The sequence below is a fragment of the Salvelinus namaycush genome, unplaced genomic scaffold (assembly GCF_016432855.1).
Source record: "Salvelinus namaycush isolate Seneca unplaced genomic scaffold, SaNama_1.0 Scaffold235, whole genome shotgun sequence".
Lineage (NCBI taxonomy): Eukaryota > Metazoa > Chordata > Actinopteri > Salmoniformes > Salmonidae > Salvelinus > Salvelinus namaycush.
In genome coordinates, this window is record NW_024059175.1 from 22137 (window position 1) to 33204 (window position 11068).

Below are 11068 nucleotides of genomic sequence, written 5' to 3' on the forward strand. Positions count from 1 at the left end.
TGTTGCTACCATGTTGTTGTTATGTGGTGTTGCAACCATGTTTTTGTCATGTGGTGTTGCTACCATGTTGTGTTGCTGCCATGTTGTGTTAGAACCATGTTGTTGTCATGTGGTGTTGCTACCATGTTGTTTTCATGTTGTGTTGCTACCATATTGTTGTCATGTGGTGTTGCTACCATGTTGTTGCCATGTTGTGTTGCTACCATGTTGTTGTTATGTGGTGTTGCTACCATGTTGTGTTGCTGCCATGTTGTTGTTATGTGGTGTTGCTACCATGTTGTGTTGCTACCATGTTGTGTTAGGACCATGTTGTGTTGCTACCATGTTGTTGTCATGTGGTGTTGCTAACATGTTGTGTTGCTACCATGTTGTGTTGGTACCATGTTGTGTTGGTACCATGTTGTGTTGCTACCATGTTGTTTTGCTACCATGTTGTGTTGCTACCATGTTGTGTTGCTACCATGTTGTGTTAGGGCCATGTTGTTCTCATGTGGTGCTGCTACCATGTTGTTGTTATGTGGTGTTGCAACCATGTTGTTGTCATGTTGTGATGCTACCATGTTGTGCTGCTGCCATGTTGTTGTCATGTGGGGTTGCAACCATGTTGTTGTCATGTGGTGTTGCTACATGTAATAATAACATGTATGATTTATATAAAGTTCTTTAGTAAAAAAACATTAGTGACATAATTTTGTATTTAATATTACATAGTAAACTTTAATAATTGTAATATGTATGTTTAAATGACTGTACTAAAGTTTTTGAATAAAATGAAAGGTTTGAAATAAAATGTAATTTACTTTCAATGAATTTAAATCTCTCTCCCTCTGTCTCACCCCTTGGCTGGGAATGTTAAACGTCAAGAAGATGTGAATCTAGGGGGGCTCTTACACACAGGGGAACTATATGTACACAAAATAACTAACAACCTGGACCCCCAGGTGTCTTTCAAAACATATGTTTTACAAATCACCTAAACAGATCATTTTTACACTTTCAAAAATAGTTTAGGGGAGATGTCCGAGGGATGTCTCTGTCTTTGAAAGGGTCATTGTAATATTAAGATGTCCCCTTTACTGATGACCTAAACAGATACATCTTACCCCCCATAAAAGAGTGTCCGAGGGATGTCTCAGTCAACCCCACCAAAAATGCCCCAGAGGCCTCACACCATCCTCTTTGAAAGGTTCATTGTACTCTTTAACTATGCTTCCTTTACTGACGACCTAAACAGATCACTTTTACCCTTTAAAAAATAGTTGTCAGTTATCCAGATGTAATGGTCAAGAGGTCGTGAACCTAGAGGGGCCCTTGCACACATGTTGTGTTGAGGTACACATATGTTTTCTGTTTATGAAGGAATAAATGACTGAGAGGATATAGACCACAAAAAAAAGATAATTGTATTCTTAACGATGTGCCCTTTACTAATGACTTAAACAGATCATTTTACTCCATGAATAACCTTTTACTGCAGGGGGCTAAATCAGGGGCCTTCAATGCTGCAGAAATGTTTTGGTACCCTTCCCCAGATCTGTGCCTCAACACAATCCTGTCTCGGAGCTCTAAGGACAATTCCTTCAACCTCATGGCTAGGTTTTTTGCTCTGAGATGCACTGTCAACTGTGGGACCTTATATAGACAGGTGTGTGCCTTTCCAAATCATGTCCAATCAATTGAATTTACCACAGGTGGACTCCAATCTACTTGTAGAAACATCTCAAGGATGATCAATGGAAACAGGATGCAACAGAGCTCCATTACGAGTCTCATAGCAAAGGGTCTGAATACTTATGTAAATAATTTTTTTGTGATTAATACATTTGCAGAAATTTACAAAAAGCCTGTTTCCGCTTTGTCATTATGGGATATTGTGTGTAGATTGCTGAGGAAATTGTTTGATTAATCCATTTAAGAATAAGGCTGTAACGTAACAAAATGTGAAAAAAGTCAAGGGGTCTGAATACTTTCCAAAGAAACTGTAAGTGATTGAGGAGAGAGCATCATTGCTATATTCTAATTAAAATTATTGACCCATAAGAGAACATATGACCAAAGCAAGTCGTGACCCATATAGAATTAAAACAACATTCATCTTAATGAGAAATATAATTAAATTAACAAAAGTTTGCATAATCAATGTTTATTGGAAAGTAAAACAAAGAACTCTTCATTGAGACAATGATAAACAGCAATCTGTGGGAGAGTTGTGGTGGATATTATAAAATAAGGATCTGCTGGAGTCCAAGTCAAACCAAGATTCTTTATTTCTGAGCTCAGAGAGAATAACAGAGTTTGGTATTTTATTAGGATCCCCATTAGGTGTTGCAAAAGCAGCAGCTACTCTTCCTGGGGTCCACACAAAACATGCCACAGAATACAGCACATCAATAGACAAGAACAGCTCAAGGACAGAACTACATACATTTTGTAAAAGGCACACGTAGCCTACATATCAATGCATACACACAAACTACCTAGGTCAAATAGGGGAGAGGGGTTGTGCCGCGAGGTGTCTTTGTATTAGCAACTATTAATTATGAGCTTATGTGGTATTAAAGTTAAGGGACATCACTCTGGGCGGGGTGATCCTCAGTAGGGGATAAAAAGGGAAAACACCATCTTTTGAACTGAGTGTCTTGCTTGCAAATTAATGTAAGTGTAAACTCCGGGTTGCAATCCTTATTAACTTCTTATGGCTGCAGGGGCAGTATTGAGTAGCTCTGATAAAAGGTGCCCATTTCAAACGGCCTCGTACTCAATTCTTGCTCGTACAATATGCATATTATTATTACTATTGGATAGAAAACACTCTCTAGTTTCTAAAACCGTTTGAATTATATCTGTGAGTAAAACAGAACTCCTTTGGCAGCAAACTTGCTGACCAGGAAGTGGAAAGTCTGAAATCGATGCTCTGTTCTGGGGCATGCCTATAAATGGTCATGATATGTATGACTATGCATGCACGTCATACACCTTCCACTAGATGTCAAGAGGAAGTGAGAGAAGAAATGGAGTGAATATCTTGGTCTGAGGTGGAATTAATCCTCTTGGAATGACGTGACCCCAATTTCCTGTTTCCTGGAGCGCGCGAGAAGGGACCTTGTATTGCCTTCTGTAAAGCTGTCGTTATAGACGACTGATATCTCCGGCTTTGATTTTATTTGATACATGTTACAATATCATCGTAAAGTATGTTTTTTCAATATAGTTTTATTAGATAATTGAATTTTTTTCGGGACGTTAGGCGTGTTGCGCTGTGTGCCTTTGTTCAGGATGGAGAGCTTCGCGCTACTTGGCCAGTGTGCTTGCTAATTCAAGAGGGGAAAAGGACGTTCTAAAACCAAACAACGAATGTTCCCGACAAAGGACCCCTTGTACAACATTCTGATGGAAGATCATCAAAAGTAAGACCCATTTTATGATGCTATTTCATATATCTGTCGAACATGTGTACTATTAGGTAGCGCCCAGATTTTGGGCACTGTCGCTATAACATAAGCTGGATGTGGTAATGAAGTTATTTTTTAGAATTCTAACACGGCGATTGCATTAAGAACTATCTATCATTTCCTATACAACATGTATTTTTTAGTCATGTTTATGAATAGTTATTTGGTCAGAATAGCTGAGTTTCAGAAACATATACGGAGATTCTGGGAAAAAGATGCTACGTTAGCACAATGTGTAACCACGTATTTCAGCTCTAAATATGCACATTTTCGAACAAAAAATAAGTGTATTGTATAACCTGATGTTACAGGACTGTCATCTGATGAAGCTTATCAAGGTTAGTCAAAAATGATATATCTTTTGCTGGTTTGTTACGATCGCTAACTGTTGCTGCTGGTAAATGGCTTGTGTTTCTGGCTATTGTGGTAAGCTAATATAAAACTATATTGTGTTTTCGCAGTAAAACACTTTAAAAATCGGAAATATTGGCTGGATTCACAAGATGTTTGTCTTTCATTTGCTGTACACTATGTATTTTTCAGAAATGTTTTATGATGAGTATTTAGGTATGTCACGTTGGTGTCTAATTATTCCGGCTGCTTTCGGTGCAATTTCAGATTTTAGCTGCAATGTAAACTATGATTTATACCTGAAATATGCACATTTTTCGAACAAAACATAGATTTATTGTATAACATGTTATAAGACTGTCATCTGATGAAGTTGTTTATTGGTTAGTTTGGTTGGTTCTAGGTTAGTTTGGTTGGTTTTGTGCATGCTACCTGTGCTGTGAAAAATGTCTGTGCTTTTTTCTATTTTGAGGTGAGCTAACATAAATATACGTGGTGTTTTCCCTGTAAAACATAAAAAAAATCGGACATGTTGGCTGGATTCACAAGATGTGTATCTTTCATTAGCTGTATTGGACTTGTTAATGTATGAAAGTTAAATATTTTAAAAAATATATATTTTGAATTTCGCGCCCTGCACTTGGACGGGCTGTTGTCATAAGTGTACCGACACCGCCCTGCAGCCATAAAAGGTTAAACAAACTAAGCTCTGATCAAATACGGATTTCCTGTGGTCTCTTCTGTGCACATAGGGCAGAATTCCCTTACAGACTATGCAAACAATTTGGGATTTTCAACATATTCATGTTTCTTATAAAAAGAAGAAGTGATGCAGTCAGTTTCTCCTCAACTCTTAACCAAGAGAGACTGGCATGCATAGTATTAATATCAGCCCTCTGATTACAATTAAGAGCAAAACGTGCCGCTCTGTTCTGGGCCAGCTGCAGCTTTACTAGGTCTTTCCTTGCAGCACTGGACCACACGACTGGACAATAATCAAGATTAGACAAAACTAGAGCCTGCAGAACTTGCTTTTTGGAGTGTGGTGTCAAAAAAGCAGACCATCTCTTTGAGGCTAGACCTCTCCCCATCTTTACAACCACTGGATCTATATGTTTTGACCATGACAGTTTACAATCTAAGGTAATGCCAAGTAATTTAGTCTGCTCAACTTGTTCAACAGCAACACAATTCATTACCAGATTCAGCTGAGGTCTAGAACTTAAGGAATGATTTGTACCAAATACAATGCTCTTAGTTTCAGAGATGTTCAGTACCAGTTTATTACTGGCCACCCATTCCAAAACAGACTGCAACTCTTTGTTAAGTGTTTCAGTGACATCATTAGCTGTGGTTGCTGATGCGTATATGGTTGAATAATCAGCATACATGGACACACATGCGTTGTTTAATGCCAGTGGCAGGTCATTGGTAAGAATAGAAAAGAGTAGAGGGCCTAGAGAGCTGCCCTGAGGTACATTACGCTTTATATGTTTGACATTAGAGAAGCTTCCATTAAAAACCCTCTGAGTTCTAGTAGATAGATAGCTCTGAATCAACATTATGGCAGAGGTTGAAAAGCCATAGCACATACGTTTTTTCAACAAGAGGTTATGGTCACTAATATCAAAGGCTGCATTGAAATCTAACAATAGAGCTCCCACAATCTTCTTGTTATCAATTTCTCTCACCCAATCATCAGTCATTTGTGTCAGTGCAGCACATGTTGAGTGCCCTTCTCTATAAGCATGCTGAAAGTCTGTTGTTAATTTGTTTACAGAGAAATATCATTGTATTTGGTCAAACACAATTTGTCCCAACAGTTTGCTAAGAGCTGGCAGCAAGCTTATAGGTCTGCTGTTAGAACCAGTAAAGGCCGTGTTTACCACTCTTGGGTAGTGGAACTACTTTGGCTTTCCTCCAGGCCTGAGGACAAAGACTTTCTTCTAGGCTCAGATTAAAAATATGACAGATAGGAGTGGCTATAGAGTCAGCTACTGTCCTCAGTAGCTTCCCATCTAAGTTGTCAATGTCATTATTGATCGATAACAATTTTTCCACCTCTCTCACACTAACTTTACAACATTCAATACTTGCACTGCTTTTCTTTCATTATGATTTTTTACGAGTTTTTTTCCCATCATTCTTTATATCATTGATCTTGGCTTCCTAATAAAGTGTATTATTTTGTTGAGTTTGGTCACATCATTTCTCCATTTGCAGTACGTAAGCCAGCCAGATGTGCAGCCAGACTTATTAGCCACTCCTTTTGCCCCAACTCTTTCAAACATACAGTTTTTAAATTCCTCATCAATCCATGGAGCCTTAACAGTTCTAACAGTCAGTTTCTTAACAGGTACATGTTTATCAATAATTGGAAGAAGCAATTTCATATGGTTTTCCCACAGTCTGAGCTTTTGTAAGCCTTCTCCTCTATGTGCAGTCTCATGTGTTCTTTCAGGTTGTTTAATTGGTTAAAACTCTTTCCAGACTGGGAGCAGTGGTAAGGCTTCTCCCCTGTGTGTATTCTCTCGTGTTTTTTCAGGTTCCCTGACCGGTTAAAACACTTGCCACACTGGGAGCAGTGGTAAGGCTTCTCCCCTGTGTGTATTATCTCATGAACTTTCAGGGTCCTTAAATGGTTAAAACTCTTTCCACACTGGGAGCAGTGGTAAGGCTTCTCCCCTGTGTGTATTATCTCATGTTCTTTCAGGTTCCCTGACCGGTTAAAACACTTGCCACACTGGGAGCAGTGGTAAGGCTTCTCCCCTGTGTGTATTATCTCATGTTCTTTCAGATGCCATGACCGGTTGAAACACTTTCCACACTGGGAGCAGTGGTAAGGCTTCTCCCCTGTGTGTATTATCTCATGAACTATCAGGGTCCTTAAATGGTTAAAACTCTTTCCACACTGGGAGCAGTGGTAAGGCTTCTCCCCTGTGTGTATTCTCTCATGTTTTTTCAGATCCCCTGACTGGTTAAAACTCTTTCCACACTGCAAGCAGTGGTAAGATTTCTCCCCTGTGTGTATTCTCTCATGTCGGTACAGGTCCCTTAACTGGTTAAAACACTTTCCACAGTGGGAACACTGGTGTCTTCTTGTTGGTTTGGACGTCCCTGGCTCTGGTTCCTCTGAGTCTGGTCTTTCTCCTGCCAAAGACAGTGTGTTTTAAAAAAAAGAGATCTGAATGAAACCTCCACATGATAAATAGGCCTTGCTACGAGGGTAAATCCTAATCAGATCGCTCAATAAGCTAAGGCCAGTTTTAGAATCAGATGTCGCTTAATTCCAATCGAGCAGGTGGTTCTAAATATATAACTTTCATAGCTGTATGATACAGAATGCGACCTACAGTCGTGGCCAAAAGTTTTGAGAATGACACAAATATTAATTTCCACAAAGTTTGCTGCTTCAGTGTCTTCAGATATTTTTGTCAGATGTTACTATGACATACTGAAGTATAATTACAAGCATTTCATAAGTGTCAAAGGCTTTTATTGGCAATGACATGAAGTTGATGCAAAGAGTCAATATTTGCAGTGTTGACCTTCTTTTTCAAGACCTCTGCAATCCACCCTGGTGTCAATTAACTTCTGGGCTAAAACATCCTGACTGATGGCAGCCCATTCTTGCATAATCAATGCTTGGAGTTTGTCAGAATTTGTGGGTTTTTGTTTGTCCACCCGCCTCTTGAGGATTGACCACAAGTTCTCAATGGGATTAAGGTCTGGGGAGATTCCTGGCCATGGACCCAAAATATTGATGTTTTGTTCCCCGAGCCACTTATCACGTTTGCCTTATGGCAAGGTGCTCCATCATGCTGGAAAAGACATTGTTCGTCACCGAACTGTTACTGGATGGTTGGGAGAAGTTGCTCTCGGAGGAATTGTTGGTGGCATTCCTTATTCATGGCTGTGTTCTTAGGCAACATTGTGAGTGAGCCCACACCCTTGGCTGAAAGCAACCCCACACATGAATGGTCTCAGGAGGCTTTACTGTTGGCATGACACAGGACTGATGGAAGCGCTCACCTTGTCTTCTCCGGACAAGCTTTTTTCCCAGATGCCTCAAACAATCGAAAAGGGGATTCATCAGAGAAAATGACTTTACCCCAGTCCTCAGCAGTCCAATCCCTGTACCTTTTGCAGAATATCAGTCTGTGTGCAGATGCACTCACACCTGCCTGCTGCCATTCCTGAGCAAGCTCTGTACTGGTGGTGCCCCGATCCCGCTGCTGAATCAACTTTAGGAGACGGTCCTGGCGCTTGCTGGACTTTCTTGGGTGCCCTGAAGCCTTCTTCACAACAATTAAACCGCTCTGAAGCCTTCTTCACAACAATTGAACCGCTCTCCTTGAAGTTATCGATGATCCGATAAAGGGTTGATTTAGGTGCAATCTTACTGGCAGCAATATCCTTGCCTGTGAAGCCTTTTTTGTGCAAAGCAATGATGACGGCACGTGTTTCCTTGCAGGTAACCATGGGTGACAGAGGAAGAACAATGATTCCAAGCACCACCCTCCTTTTGAAGCTTCCAGTTTTGGGGGGGATTCAGTTCATTTGCATGGCAAAGAGGGACTTTGCAATTAATTACAACTCATCTGATCACTATTCATACCATTCTGGAGTATATGCAAATTGCCATCATACAAACTGAGGCAGCAGACTGTGAAAATTCATATTTGTGTCATTCTCAAAACGTTTGGCCACAACTTTACACACTTCCTTAAACATAAAATAAGTAAATAAGTAATTTTAAGTGGAAGTCCAAAACGTATTTTTACGTCGAAGACACAAAGCACATCAGTAAAATATCCCCGTTGTTGAAAGGGTTCGACACATGCTGTTTAAATGGCCCAATTTCTTATTTAGACGTTCACAGATTTTCAACATTTTGACTATCGCTGATGTCATATTTTGGGTAAAGTCAAAAATAAAGTGAAATATTTGGCAAGATGTTCCTAAAACTGAGAGTAACTACAATAAACAAAAATATAAACGCAACATGTAAAGTGTTGGATGTTTCATGAGCTGAAAAAAAAGATAGCAGAATTTTTTACATCCCTGTTAGTTAACATTTATTCTTTGTCAAGATAATCCATCCACCTGACAGGTGTGGCATATCATGCTGATTAAACAGCATGATCATTACACAGGTGCACCTTGTGCTGGGGAGAATAAAAGGCCACTAAAATGTGCAGTTCTGTCACACAACACAATGCCACAGATGTCTCAAGTTTTGAGGGAGCTTGCAATTGGCATGCTGACTGCAGGAATATCCACTGGAGCTGTTACCAGATAATTGAATGTTAAATTCTCTACCAGAAGCCGCCTCCAACGTCATTTTAGAGAATTTGGCAGTACATCCAACTGGCCTCACAACCACAGACCACATGTAACGACGCCAGCCCAGGACCTCCACATCGTCTGAGACCAGCCACCCGAGTTGTATTTCTCTTTGTAATGAAGCCCTTTTGTGGGGAAAAACTAATTCTGATTGCGGATTGCGGCCCAGCCAATGGGTGGGCATATGTCCTCTAGGGCCCACCAATGGCTGCGCCCCTGCCCAGTTATGTAAAGGTGAGTTCAACTCGGAACTTAACCGAACATGAGGTTTTCCTGTGTGGCTTGGGTGATTCACCAGCCACATACCGACCTCCTCTGATAGGGGGCGTGTGCCTAAACGGCACTATGGTTGAGGATGCCAGACTGGCAACCTGGTCAGAAAAATCTGCAATCAGTTTGGAAATGTTCAACGATGCTTGTGTAAATGTGAATTTCAGAGTATTTCTGTTATATGATGTGGCTCTCTGCAATTTCTCCAGATATTTTGGAGGCATTTCTGAACATGGTGCCAATGTAAACTGAGATTTTTGGATATAAATATGCACATTATCGAACAAAACATACATGTATTGCGTAACATGATGTCCAATGAGGGTCATCTGATGAAGATCATCAAAGGTTAGTGATTCATTTTATCTCTATTTCTGCTTTTTGTGACTCCTATCTTTGGCTGGAAAAATGTCTGTTTTTTTGACTTGGTGGTGATCTAACATAATCATATGTTGTGCTTTCGCTGTAAAGCATTTTTGAAATCGGACACGATGGGTAGATTAACAAGATGTTTATCTTTCATTTGCTGTATTGGACTTTTTAATGTGTTAAAGTTACATATTTCTAAAAAATATTTTTGAATTACCCGTGCTGCCTTTTCAGCGGAATGTTGTCGAGGGGTTCCGCTAGCGGAACGCATGTCCTAGACAGGTTTAAGGGGTATTTGTGTGTAGATTGAATCAGGCTGTAACGTAACAAAATATGGAAAAGTCAAGGGGTCTGAATACTTTCCGAAGGCACTGTATGTAGCCATGTTATGAAGTATGAAAAGGCTTGTTCAGTCACTATGACATCATCATATTTATATACATTTATATCAATACAAAGTGTTTTTTTTCTCAGACATAAATAAACAATTCCAGGTGAAAACCAAAGGCCATAGCTGTAATACAATAACAAACTGGCAAAGCAGCAGAGCGAGGCCCGCATCCAGCAACGTCACAAGTCACGTTTTGCAGCTGTTTCAGTACAGCACTACAGGGAGAGAGAAAACTCCACTGGACTAGTTTCAATGTATGGAATCACTTCAGAGTTTCTGGATTTTGGGTAAACTTCTCCTTTAACCTCACTAGGGTAGGGGGCAGCATTCGGAATTTTGGATGAAAAGCGTGCCCAAAGTAATCTGCCTGCTACTCAGGCCCAGAAGCTAGGATATGCAAATTAGTAGATTTGGATAGAAACCACTCCAAAGTTTCTAAAACTGTTAAAATAATGTATGTGAGTATAACAGAACTGAAATGGCAGGTGAGAACCGGAGGAAAATCCATCCAGGAAATGCTTTTATTTTGAAATGCCTGTTTTTCCATTGAAAGCCTATCCACCATACAAAGACTTATGACGCAGGTCACTATCTCTATTGCTTCCTCAACATGTGGCCAGTCTTTAGGCATTGTTTCAGGCTTTTACTCTGAAAAATTAGGGAGAAACAGCACGTTCAATGAGTGTACAGTGGAAATTTCCAGCCATGAGCCCAGCGTATGACCGGGAGGGCGCATTTCTTGTTTCTCCTTTTCTATTGACGAAGCTTTTGTCCGGTTGAAATATGATCGATTATTTATGACAAAAACAACAATGAGGCTGGATTATAAACACTGTTAGACATGTTTCTACAAAATTTTATGGTACTTTTCAGATATTTTGACTGCTGT